Source organism: Heterocephalus glaber, unplaced genomic scaffold (genome assembly GCF_053883595.1).
Source record: "Heterocephalus glaber isolate CG9 unplaced genomic scaffold, H.glaber_assembly_v1.0 deba00001072, whole genome shotgun sequence".
NCBI lineage: Eukaryota > Metazoa > Chordata > Mammalia > Rodentia > Bathyergidae > Heterocephalus > Heterocephalus glaber.
In genome coordinates this window covers 5085389-5097408 of record NW_028258189.1, presented here as the reverse complement: position 1 = coordinate 5097408, position 12020 = coordinate 5085389, and the positions used below count along the sequence as shown (strand labels likewise).

The following is a 12020-nucleotide window of genomic DNA, read 5'->3' as shown; positions in this document are numbered from 1 at the left end:
AGACTGAACACTCTGAGATCACTGGAGCAGCTGACCATGGACTGAACCCTCTGAGACCACTGGAGCAGCTGACCATGGACTGAACCCTCTGAGACCACTGGAGCAGCTGACCATGGACTGAACCCTCTGAGATCACTGGAGCCGCCGACCATGGACTGAACCCTCTGAGACCACTGGAGCCGCCAACCATGGACTGAACCCCCTGAGACCATTGGAGCAGCTGACCATAGACTGAACCCCCTGAGACCACTGGAGCAGCCGACCATGGACTGAACCCTCTGAGACCACTGGAGCCGCCGACCATGGACTGAACCCTCTGAGACCACTGGAGCCGCCAACCATGGACTGAACCCCCTGAGACCATTGGAGCAGCTGACCATAGACTGAACCCCCTGAGACCACTGGAGCAGCCGACCATGGACTGAACCCCCTGAGACCACTGGAGCCGCCAACCATGGACTGAACCCCCTGAGACCACTGGAGCAGCCGACCATGGACTGAACCCTCTGAGACCACTGGAGCCGCCAACCATGGACTGAACCCTCTGAGACCACTGGAGCCACCAACCATGGACTGAACTCACTGAAACTGTGAGCTAAATAAACCTCTCCTTTTTTCTTTTCCAATTTGTGGGCGCCATGTATTGCACTTCAGAGACAAGAAAGTTGACTAGTATAGACTTGAACAATGTAAAAGATGCTACCATAATTCTCCCCCTTCCTCCTCTTTCTCTTTATTTATCCATCTCTTTCTTTTCAGGAAATAGCAGAGAGACCCTTTTGCATTTCCGATCATATTGAGGTGATGGCAAACCATCAAGTCCTAGCTGATTACATCAATCAAGCCACTTATTCAATGAAAGATTTTTCAGTCGTCCTAGCTCCAGCCTCATTTGGCTTTAGAAACTCGAATGGAGAAGAAAGATATGGGTGATCCTTGCTAAATAATTGGCTGGGATTCATCCCCCACTTCACCTGTTTTTGGGTACACATCCTTCCAACACAGGTGTGTTAGAAGCAATACACAGCAATTGCAAGTGAGGATCCATGCTCGAAAAAAACTCATGTGATGATCATTCTGTATCACAGTAAATTGAGTCTGGTGGATTTAAGTGCTCATTCTTTCCTGGAATGCCTGTGAAATCTTGAGCTCTTTCATAGGAAATATCTGCAAGTAACCATTCTTTATTGAATCTTGTGGTGGAATACTCATACACGCTATAAAGTACTTGATCGTATCCATCCCACATTTCTCACCCTTACTCTTCCTTCTTCTCCTTTCCCTGTTTTTTCCCTTTTATAATAGTCTTTCTACTTTCGAGTCATCTCTTTTTTCTATTTTTCTAGATTCTGCATATTAGGAAATCAAGCAACACATGTCCTTAAGAATAGCTTATTTCACAGAACATCTGAGCATAATGAATCATCTCCACTTCCATACATTTTCCTGCAAATGACAGGATTTCATCCTTCTTTTCGGCTGAATAATACTCCATACCACATTTTCTTTACCCATTCTTCTGTTGATAGTCACCTATGCTGGTTCCATAACTTGACTTATGATTTGTGCCTCTGTAAATATGTGGCTCTTCCAATATTTAAACACTTTCTTGTAGAGCAGGACAACTGAGACCTCCTTCTTGGAACCCGCCTTGTTCATTTTCCATCATCTATTGGTTTCCTTTTCAGGGTGACCTGGGAATATCAGGAAATACACAGCCACCTTCCTGCCCTGCCCTGGGAAAGACCTGGCCATGGTCACGTGTAAGGTTTCTGGAAGTGAACACAAAGGAATAGACATGATTTCTTCACCTTGTGTTACGTGAAAAGCCAACAAGCAAGATGAGGAGGTAAGAGTGAAGAAAGACTTGTGATATGATGTAAAGACAGAAAGCAATTATGATAACTACCAAAGGAATGGTCTGTATAGAAGAAAAATTCATATTGGAAAATATTGTAATATTCATATTGGAAAAATGCATATTGGAAAGATATACTTCTGGGTGTGTACAGTTCAAGATCATGGCTTTTCATCCATTGTATATTCAAAGGTGGTGCCCAACAAAGTCTGCAGAGAATTTAGCATTATGGCAAGATTACAATGAACCAAGCTTAGGCTAGGTCATGTGGCATGGGGGTGGGTGGCTTTTGTTGGTTTAAAATAGTTCTCTGTGGTTTTCTCTGGAAGGCTTTATCTGAAACAAACAACTTGGAAGGATGGTAGGGTCAGCAACTTTTTCCTCATGGACACAAGTGCTTAACCTTGTAAGTAAATTCCTGTCTTGAAACTAGCACATTCACTAGTAATTATCGTCCATCTCAGTGTTCTAGAAGGGATCGGTTAAGTTCCCAGAATTTATCACAGAAGGAGAGGGTAAGATGCTAAATAAACATGGGAGAAGAAGACAAGAGAAGCATTAATCACTTGGGTGGCAGTGAAATAAGCAGTACCTCATGCATCCCCAGTTCCGAATATTTAATCCCTCACCACTCCAAAAAACTCTTCCATTGAATGCTCAAAATTTGGTCATTGGTTGAGTATTTCTTGATACTCACAAGGTCTTCCTGAAAGAGAAACCAAGAGACGAAATCTGTCACCTCTGTCATCTACTCTGGAAGCTGTTTAATCGATTAATAGTGGAGGAAGCAGTTTCAAACGCTGTTAGCTACACCTCCCCAAGCAGAGCTGAGGGAGGGTCATTTCTACAGTTTCGTCATCATTGCTCTCAGGGGAAAAATGTTCTCATCACAAAATAAAACGATACACATCAATGTTGTGCTGACGATCACATCAACACGTGTGACATTGGTTTTCTCTTACACAAGGAACTTCTATAATTTTTCAGCAAAAAAATGCTAAACATAAAGTCTGCTAATAAGGAAGTAATAAGAAACAACAATGGGAACGTGTTGTAATGAATATATGACATTGTCTAGCCTCGTGAATAATCAAAACAGGCCAAAATCAAAACATAAATTCTAAAATAGAAAATAACAGTGGGTGTGACAAAATTGCAATGCATACAACTGAAAAATTACATAAGAAAGATTGATAGAAGTAGCTGAGGAAATGACCAAAGAATTCAACATGAGTTGAGAGTAAAAGGGTCTTCTTGATATGAAGACTGGAAAAGGAGGTAAAGGTAGAAAAAATCCAATAAATCAACTACTGCTACTTTGCAAAAGTGAGCTCCAAGAAGAACTGAAAATGTCATAAAAGAAGATAGTAATCTGTTGATTGAAAGCCAGAGCATAGTCTAGGAAAAAACACATTCACACCTAAAATCACTGAGATGTAATACCATGAAACAATGCATGGAATCATGTTACATGAAGGGAACACCCGTAGGTAGAAAAATTCAGATTGGTTAATTCTATGGCAGTACTGAAGACGGGGGAAATAACCCACTGTCAGTTCTTCGAAGATGCAGTGATACAACAGGCATGGTTCTGAGAGGCAGGATGATGACTTGGAACCCCCAGAATTTGGGTCAGAAGGGAGGGGAAGTAGGGGAAGATGGGTGAATTCATCCAAGCTGTAGGACCCCGATTTAACTTAAGCGAATATCAGAGAGTCAGGCACATACCTTGGGTGAGTGGATGCCTGTACAGCTCCATGTATCACCATCAATTTTTTTTGTGTGTGTGCCAGGGATCAAACTCAAGACCTTGTGCTCGGGAGACAGGAGGTGGAACCACTGAGCTAAATCCCCAGCCCCACCATCAAATTTTTATCTAGGTATAGTTTGCTGAGAAACTATGCAAAAAATTAAAAATCTGGCTTTGCCTACTCTGGGGGAATTGTGGTGGTTACCATTCAAGATGGCTCCAGTCGCGTCAAGCTGAATCCATACAAATAGATGAAATGAGCGACTGCTCTTGTCCACATTTGGTACGAAGGAAACAGATGCCCGGGTGCGAAGCACTAAAACATTGTACCAGACCCAGCGGGGGCCACGTGATGGTTAGCCATTAGTATTTTTAATATAAACTAAAATTAAGAAATGAGTCAGTACCAACACATGACATGTTGGGTGAATTCTTGGAATAAAATAGTGCCTCTGGAAATATACCACAAAATGCAAAATATGTTCATCCATGGGGAAGTTTTCTATTGTATTTAAATCTTTTCATGTTTGTTTTTATGAATCCATATTTGGAGGATGTACTCATCATACTCCGTGAGGGAAGTTGGGACAGATACAAAAGACATCTTAAATTGTTTTATGTGCCTTTTCTCCTTCCTTTCTCCCTGTCCTTTCCCCATGTCTCAGTTCCCTTTCCTTTGGCAAGATAACTGTCTCCCTGTTTTCTATTATCTATCTTTAATTTTTCTCTTTATTTATATTTCAGGTAATGATAAAAATCTTTGAGGGAAAAAAATTTCAGATCAACTGTTGATATACGCAGCCCATTTCATAGAGTGCATATACTCAACTGTATTTATGCACACTAAGTACCTACTTAAGCATAGAACATGATTCAGGATGCTTAATTGTGCCTAATTCAGCTGTTATGAAGTATTTCATGTGATAATATACAATAACGTCCTTAGTGAAATGAAAACGAAAGTCCATACCAACTTAGGCAATTCAGGCACTCAACAAAAAATACCCGCGGTGTCTCTACACCAGCTTCCAATGCAAATTAAATAAAATTCAGTGTGTCTCAAAGTTTAAAGTAAGATCAAGGACATAAACTTTAGTCAGATGTCAAATTTTATCTCTGCAAAGGTGTTAGCATGCCAGCCAGAACTTGGGTGAGAGGCACGGTCTTTCAATTGGTGTGTAATAAACATTAAAAACTCTCCCGAGTGGAAATGCCTTGATGAAGCCAACCTATCCTTATTAATCAGTGTCTGGATGTAAGCGTTGTCTTCACAACTTCTTTCTCAGCTGTAATCTTCAGGATCCTTTCTGATTTTTCTGGGAAGTGTTGGGTACTTGATGCCCTCCTCAAATCAAGGTAGCTGCTTGCAACACAACCGGAAGTTAGCTTTGTAAATCAGCATGGTGGTTGAAATTTTATGCATGTGAATGGGCCGTCTTTGACCAAATGAAGGAGCCCAGAAGGCTTTCAGAGGGGATATTAGCCACAAACTGACATCACACTCGGAATTCTCTAAACCACTGTTTGAATCCGAGCGCAGACGAGCGATTCCATCCACACAGGAAGTGACACTCAGGGAAATGTTTCTGAGCTGTGTGCGTTTCCATGTGGGGAAGTTCTAAAGCCCTAATTAACGGGAGGAATGTACACATCAGTAGGATGATATTTTAATGCGAAGGGGACCTCCTCGGTAACCTCAGCTTTGGGGCGGGGCTGCACGGGGTTGGCAGAAAAAGAAGCCATTTGAAATAAACAATGCATTCACCGAATTCTAGACATGCAAACCTGAGCACACTCATTTATGAGAGGGTCACTTTCTTTGTCTTTTAAGACAGGAGAGCAGCTTGCCTCTGAGATGAATTCATAAAAATTAACCCAGAAATTAAGCAGAAAGGATCGCTACTCATGTCTGGAACATGGTATTGGATCACGAGCAATGTTTCCTTTCTCTGAGAAGGAAGTGCTAAAATAAGTACTGCCATGGGTAGAAAGCTGCAGTCGAGGAGTTAAGATGGAGTAAAACATCTTAGTAAATAAATGGAGTAGAAGTTGTGATCATAGAGAAATAGAGATGATCCCAAACAGATGATGGTTTGATTTGTGATTTTTTTTTGACTCTATGATGTCGAGAATATGGAATTCATTCAGTAGAGAAAAGCACCTCCTTTGGTGAATTCTCGTCTTTTCCCAGGCTGTGCTCCTGTCTTGCACATGTTGGTCTGCAGCTTGAGTTGTAAGGGCAAATCAGTCACAGATCCAAAGGTGAGAAAAATGCGCTCCCTCCAATGTGTTGGGTCGCTGTGCTTTGGTGTTCGGTGGATTAAAGAAGTTCAGTGTATTTTGGACCATTCTTTTCGATATTCAGTGGGTTTATCTTGACAAAAGCCCACTGTAAATCCAGGGCCATCTGCATTTGAATCATGAGTTTTCTATCGAGAAAATTGTAGAGAAGGGGTGGTAAGCATGGTAGAGAGAAAGCAGGGATGACGATTTGGAGAATAATGAGGTACTGATGTAGTTGGAGAATGAAAGACTAGAGTGTAAAATTATGACATCAAGTGACCTGAATTGAAGGAACTTTATAGTCAAGAGTGGGCATTGATATTCCATACGACCTGGTTGAGACAAACTTAAAATATTAAGGTGTATTAATGACTTTTAAAAAAGATAATTCTTGAGCATATGCAATAAGGTTGAGTTTAGAGAAGGGAGAATTGGTGACCTAGAGGCCAGTGATTGGATGTGACTGTAATTTTAACCCAGGAAAAATATTTGTTTCTTTCCCAGCCCTAATACTTGTGAATGTGATCTCAATTGGCAACACAATGGGTCATTGGTTTCCATGAAGTGTAGGTTCTAGGCATCCCTGTGGATATTTAAATCTGCAAATACCTCCTTCCTGCAAGATGGTGCACTGAGAAGAGGAACTGCACCTATCTTCCCATGTATTTTATGTTATCTCTAGATGGTTATAAAATACAAAGGACATGCAGGTCAAATGCTGGTTCTATTAGGTTGTTTGGAAAATAATGACAAGGATGAAAAGTCTATATCTGCTCAGTACAGACACAATTAAAAATATTTTAGATCTTTGGTTGAATCTGTGGATGTAGAAGTGTCAGGCATGAGGTCTGTCTGTGAGGTTTTTGCAGTCCTGATTGAGATCCGAGGCAAGCTGAGGTCATATATGGTGGGATCCAGATCCTATATGAATGGTGATCTAGCAGCAAAACAAATGGAGAGATACATGCACAGGGAGGGAAGGTCGTGTGAGGTCATATACACATGGCAATGACAGAGGCAGAGACCGGAGTGATGGGGCCACAGCCCAAGGCATGCTGAAGCCCCAGGAGGTGGAAGAAGCAGGAGGGTCTCCCTTGGAGCCCATAAATGGAGCTAGGTACAATAGAAGTGGATTGGATGGTGACCCCCCCAAAAACGTGTCCATGCCCTGACCCCAGAATCTGGAATGGGACCTCATTTGGAAACAGGGTCTCTGTAGATGGAATTAGTTAAATATTGGAGAAGAGACCAGCATGGATCAAGGTGGACCTAATTCTGGTGGCAGTTTCCTTCTGAGGGATAGAAGAGGAGACACAGAGAAGAAATCGTGTGAAGATGGAGGGAGAGATTGGAGCAATGAGGCCACAGCCAATGGACTCCTAGAGCCCCAGGAGGTGGCAGAGGCAGGAGAGTCTCCCTTCCCCCAGAGAGCTCACAGCAAGCACTGTGCTGCCAACACCTTGAATTTTGATTTCAAATCTCCTGAAATGTGGGAGAATAATTCTCTCTCATGAGCCCACGCAGTTGTTGGAACAAAGCCACAATAGCACTCACAGCTTCTAATGATAGTTGAGGCTATGCAAGTGAGACAGAAACCGTGATCCTAATCATGGCTTGGAGAAACAAGGGAAAAATCATGTAAGTACACTGAACCCTTGACTTATGAACTCAATCCATTCTCAAAGGCTGGTTGTAACTCAAGTTGGTCAGTGGAGGCTCAGCTCCTCTCCACAGCCTTCAGTCTCTCTCCTGTACATAGGCAGAGCTCAGGGTCCTGAGAGAGACCCTGGCCCAGGATTTCTGCGTGAACCCCACACGGGAGAGGATGCTGTCCTGTTCCTTCCAGAGCTCTTTAGGGTTCAATCTGCATCTGAAACCATCTGGGAGTACAAGAGGCTGGCACTCGAGTTGTAGCTCAAGACTTTGGTCATAAGTTAAAACTAAAACTGAGTCGTAACCCAAGTTGTTTATATTTCAGGCTGGTTGTAACTCGAGGGTCCACTGTAATCAGAAATTGAAGTGGGTGTTATATAACAGACAAAGCTAAGCCAGGCACTAACTTTGGTGCCTCCAAGGACTGGGTGAGTAGGGGTCATGTGATTCCATATGATGGATACTTTCATCCTAAGGAGTTTGACTGTTTGGGAGTCAAATCGGCCAGAAATCTACTGGACTACATGGGAAGCCTGCAGTAGATAATCAAACATCTTTCTGTGGAAATACACGTTCAAATCAGAAGAGTGAAAAGGCACAGATAGGCTCCGTGGAGCTGAAGGTTTGCCAACTTTATGAGACTTGAGACTCAGCCGTAGCTGTAAGTTGGCGACTCCTCTCAGTTTCTGGGAAGGATTCTTTGGATGCATGCAAAATCCTCATCATGCAAAGCCTCGCTGATACGTTCTGCTCCTTCCAAGAGAACTGTGAGTTCTTCCTTTTCTTTAATGTGTGATGAAGTATTCCTTCCTGCAGTGTGAAATGGTTAATCCTTCATAGCTACACCAGAAGAGGATTTTATAGGTGCAACTGGGCTATCTGAGACTGTTTTACTCAGAAACATTCAGTATCTGTTTCCTATACAGCAATAATACAAGCAGCTGGAGTGCAAAGGTAAATGGCTCTGAAATTTTTGTTTTGGAAGGAGCTTTCAGATTACTATTGTGGTATGAAAGGTACAAAAGTGTTTTGGATGGAGAAAGAATTGATGGGGGTAAAGGAAAGTGTTAAAGACATCACATGACCGTGATCCATGCACATACACCCAAGTTTATAGCAGAACAGCTCATAATAGCTAAAGCTTGGAAGTGGCCTGTGTGTCCATCAACAGATGAATGGATAAGGAAAGTGGTATTTATACATGATGGAGTACTACTCTGCCCTAAAGAAAGATAAACTTGAGCCATTTGTAGAAAAATGGATGCAGTTTGAGCCCATAATCCTCAGTAAAATACTCAGACATAGGGTGTTACATATTGCATGTTTTTGCAATCCCAAAACATAAATAATGTGAAGAGCAAAATGAAAGAGAGATAATAGGAAGTAGGGAGATAGGAGCTTTCTCAGAGGGGAAGGGAACCAAGCCATGGGGACAATGGGAGGGGGAGGAACAGAAAGGAATGAAAAAAGGAATTAAGATATGTTATGCACTATCATCAACTCCCTACAATAACTGTAATCACTATGTACTGCAAATGTGAATAGAAAAAATTTTAAAAATTAAATTAAAAAGAAAAGAAGTGACTGTCCCAATGAAAAAGCTAGAAAGAAGTCAGATATGTTTTCCAAAAGGCTGAGGTGGGAGGCATTTCAAAAGTAAGAGGCAGTTGTAGGGCTTTGCAGTTGCACCAGAAAAGAGGAAACTCTCTGAGGACAACTCCAGCAACAACATTAATAATAATAATAAAATAATGACAATGATGCAGGAGAAAGGGGTTGGGTGTTCGAAGAATCCTGCACAGTTTCGGATGGAGGGAACATACCCAGAGGAGCTTTAAAGAGACAGGAAGATAAAAGAGACCAAGCCTAGGAGCCCAAGACCATGCTGGCCTTCATAGGACAAGAGAAAGATCCAAGAGAGAGTTGATATCATTTGTAGTTTGTTTTTATTTTGCTGTTACTCTGTGGGAATTTGGAAATTAATTATTACAGGGTAATGAGTGGATAATAGGCCTGTATTTAAGATGGGGTCAGGTTATTTCAGGGGCAATTATGGTTGTTCCTAATCTCTGCATCTGATTAATTATATTTAATGATGATGGTGATTATTGAGGTTGAGAAAGGGTGACTTGTACACGTTCTGTTTAATTACTGATGGGTCATCTTTTTAAATAAAACAAAGCACCACCTAGTAAAATACTTAAATAAAGGAAGTGACGTACTGGAGTCTATTTCTCATATACTGGTTGCCAATGTGGCTAGTTCCTCAGTGCATTAATTCATGACATTAAGCTTGGCATGTGTGCAAATAAAAACCATGTCACATTCATCACTGACTAGCACATTTCCCCAAGACTTAAATGGCAAGCATTTGAATGTCGGTAAGTTCTTGGAAAATATGAAACGACCACCTTGGAAAAATTTATTCATTTTGTAGTAGCAGGAATCGAACTCAGGGCTTTCCCATTGAGCTGCAGTGCTAGTGCGTTGCTTTTTTTTTTTTTTTTCTTCTTCATACTGAGCCTCTGTACCAAGTTGCCCAGTCTGGGCTCAAACTTGTAATTTCTGTGCCTCAGTCTCCTGGTGTGCTGGTATTACAGGTGCACACCACTATGCTTGGCTAATGATTTATTTCTTAGAAATCTGAGTCAATGATTTGCATAAAAGAAATGGGGAGGGGGAATTATAAGCATGAGTGCAGTTGCTTAAGTACACATTCAAACCTTGAATTGCAAGTAACTTGCTCTGTGAATGTTCCACAAGAAGAGTCGTGATTTCTAAGAAATGTTAACTTCATAAATGAGCAGTGTCTTGCAATGTAAGTAGTACGTGATACCTGAAAGTCACATGATCACAACTGAGCCAATGGCTCCCCCACCCCCGAGATTGTGGATGACCATCTTTCAACAGCAGGAGGTTGTGGAGCAGATCTCTCATCTGCAGAGGAGGAGGAGAAATAGAGCAGAGGAATCTCTCCCTTCAAATGAGGTTAGAGAGATGTGTAAAAGCTGGGAGACTGCAAAATTTCATAGAAAGTATCACTTGAGTGAGGCCATAGCAGTTCAAGCAAGGAATCTATTTAACAGTAATGCAGTGTCACGGTTTCACAAAATCCTCAAAAGAAGGCAGAAGTAAGTGTCGTATGATAGGTTCTTTGCTAAAGTTGCATGAAAAGTAAAAGATTGCATTGGGGCAATAGATAGCAGTGATTCTGATAGTGACGCTGAAAGTCATTCTACACAATAGCCCTCCTCCCTCTTGTCTCCCTCACACCAACCACGAAGGTTTTCAAAGGTAGATGCAGGTTACTTTGTTTATTTTTCTTTATATTTTTGTATTTCATTTATTATTTTGTATGTTATTACAATATTCTAATCCTTTTTTGTTCCAATTCTTGTTTTATTATTTATTTATTTTTAATTAACTTTATTGGTACATTTTGGGTATACATTATGGTCACATTCATCATTGGGAATTTGTGGAATGAGTCATCTAAGTTTCTATTATTTCTTATGTAGAAATTTGCTTTGATATACAAGTGCTTTGGATTGCAAGTGTTTCTGGAATGAATTATGCTTGCAAACCAAGAATTTACTATAATAAAAACATCATTTATGAAACCAATGCTATTACATTTATAGGAAAATTTTTTTCAGAATATTTGTATGTGTGTATGTGTGTCATAGAGGAAGTTGAAAAATATAAATCTATGTATTTGTAAAGGGAGGCACATTGGATAAGTTTATTTGGAGGGTGGTATGAAACATTTTTGTTCTTTGAATGAAACATCTGTTTAAATTGGATACTGGTGTGCTCTGAATAGAGAGTCATACCTAGTACTTTAGAATCATCCATTTATGACATTTAATCTGCAAAATTCACAAAAATTTCATACATATAGTTTCCATATGGTTGACCACTCCACACCAAGAACAATATTTCTGTTCAATAATCAATACTCACATTTTTGTAGCAACATTATTCATGGGAGACACAGAGCAGAAACAACCCAAGTATCAACCAATGGAACGACTAATGAACAAGAGGAGTTCTATGTAGGTAATGACATATGAATCAGGTATACCGGGTAAAAGATACTGGTCAATCTTACAACTTGGATAAATCTTGAAAGTATCATGCTAAGTGTCTTAGTTACATTCCCATCACTGGAAAAAATACCTGATATCCACAACCTACAAAAAGGAAATATTTATTTTGCCTCAAAGATTTTTGCTTTATGGTTGACTGCTCCAGGGGAGGAACATCTTGGCAGACAGGCATTGGGGAGGAAAGATGCTCACACCATGGTGGCCAGGAAGCAGAGAGAGAGAGAGAGGAGAGAGAGAGAGAAGAGAGAGACCGAGAGTCATTGTTCTCATGGTCTCAGAGGGTTCAGTCCATGGTCGGCTGCTCCAAGGCAGGAACATCATGGTGGACAGGTGAGGAGGAGGAAAGATGCTCACATCATAGCAGCCA

General features: G+C 41.0%; 1 long non-coding RNA gene across 1 annotated transcript; it reads left to right on the top strand.

The window, feature by feature from the left end:
* The first annotated feature begins 238 nt into the window (after positions 1 to 238).
* On the top strand, positions 239 to 10028 carry LOC110346171 (uncharacterized). Its single transcript, XR_002390035.2, has 3 exons — positions 239 to 590; positions 1689 to 1849; positions 7870 to 10028. It is a non-coding gene; the product is annotated as an uncharacterized LOC110346171 (long non-coding RNA).
* The last annotated feature ends 1992 nt before the right edge of the window (positions 10029 to 12020 follow it).